This window comes from Etheostoma cragini, chromosome 14, assembly GCF_013103735.1.
Source record: "Etheostoma cragini isolate CJK2018 chromosome 14, CSU_Ecrag_1.0, whole genome shotgun sequence".
Taxonomy (NCBI): Eukaryota; Metazoa; Chordata; class Actinopteri; order Perciformes; family Percidae; genus Etheostoma; species Etheostoma cragini.
Genome location: NC_048420.1, coordinates 1,422,940 through 1,423,953, shown reverse-complemented (window position 1 = coordinate 1,423,953; position 1,014 = coordinate 1,422,940). Strand labels below are relative to the sequence as shown.

Sequence of the window (1,014 nt, the reverse complement as noted above, 5' to 3'; positions counted from 1 at the left end):
CATATTTGTGACTAGGCATTTAACGGTATGAAAATGTAACCTGGTTGGTAAAGCGACGAAAGAAATCTGTATTATTTCATTTTAAATCAATTTCAGTATTAACGCGGCATTTTTAAAAGTGTGTTCAGTGCCTTTAGAAGCAACTTTTTTCCTGCATGTTCTGCAGACAGGAACCGCTTTAATCAACCGTCCTTCGGCATTCTTATTATAACCAAAATCTGCCAACGCTTCAGACTCATTTGGTGCAGATCTGTCTGGCCATTCTGTGATGATTCTTCACTTTATTCCAAAGGAAGGCCAAAGGAACTTTATCAGGATGAATAGTATCCTGGATCCATGAAATAACTGGCCTTTAATAATAAATATCTGCAAATTTAACATAGGGGTGTACTTATGCCCCCTGTATTTTAAGGAAGAACATTTATTTATTTACAAAAATTGGTGTCCTAAAAAAGGTAAGATTTTTTTTTTTTTTTTTAATTAAGGCATTAAGATCAATTCCCAAAAAGGATTTTTGATTTCTCTTTTTAGTTAACTTTAGCATGGGTTTATAAACATATGAGAACCACTGTACATTTCACATCTCTATCTGGCTGAAACTAAGGAGAGGGCAGAAGGTGAGCGCTTCATGTATAACCCGAGATGTTCTCAGCTCTCACGGTCTGATCTCTGGTGCCACCTGATGGCTTCAAATAGTACAGAATCCACCTCAAATACTCGGGGTCAGATACATACATTTACTCACTGGGTTTCCCGCAGCACTTTGCAGTTAAGAGGGCCGCCTGAACAATACACACCAGCCGCCTTAACTACGGCATCAAAAAACCTTGTATATGAGCGATATCCGGCGTGTTACTCTGTCCTGTTTTCTCCCTTTCATTCCAAACACAGTTGACAACCTGCACCCAAAGGTGCTCTAAGCGATGTTGGGCAATGTTACAGTGTGTTCTGGGGACAGGCAGCTACCAAATAGTGAGGAGATGTTTTTTACAGTGTGTTCTGGGGACAGGCAGC

General features: G+C 39.8%; 1 protein-coding gene across 2 annotated transcripts in view; it reads right to left on the bottom strand.

Annotated features, from left to right (window-relative positions):
• ctdp1 (CTD (carboxy-terminal domain, RNA polymerase II, polypeptide A) phosphatase, subunit 1) overlaps positions 1–1,014 on the bottom strand; it is a 68,110-nt gene that overhangs the window by 64,104 nt on the left and 2,992 nt on the right. The gene's annotated exons all lie outside the window — the stretch shown is intronic.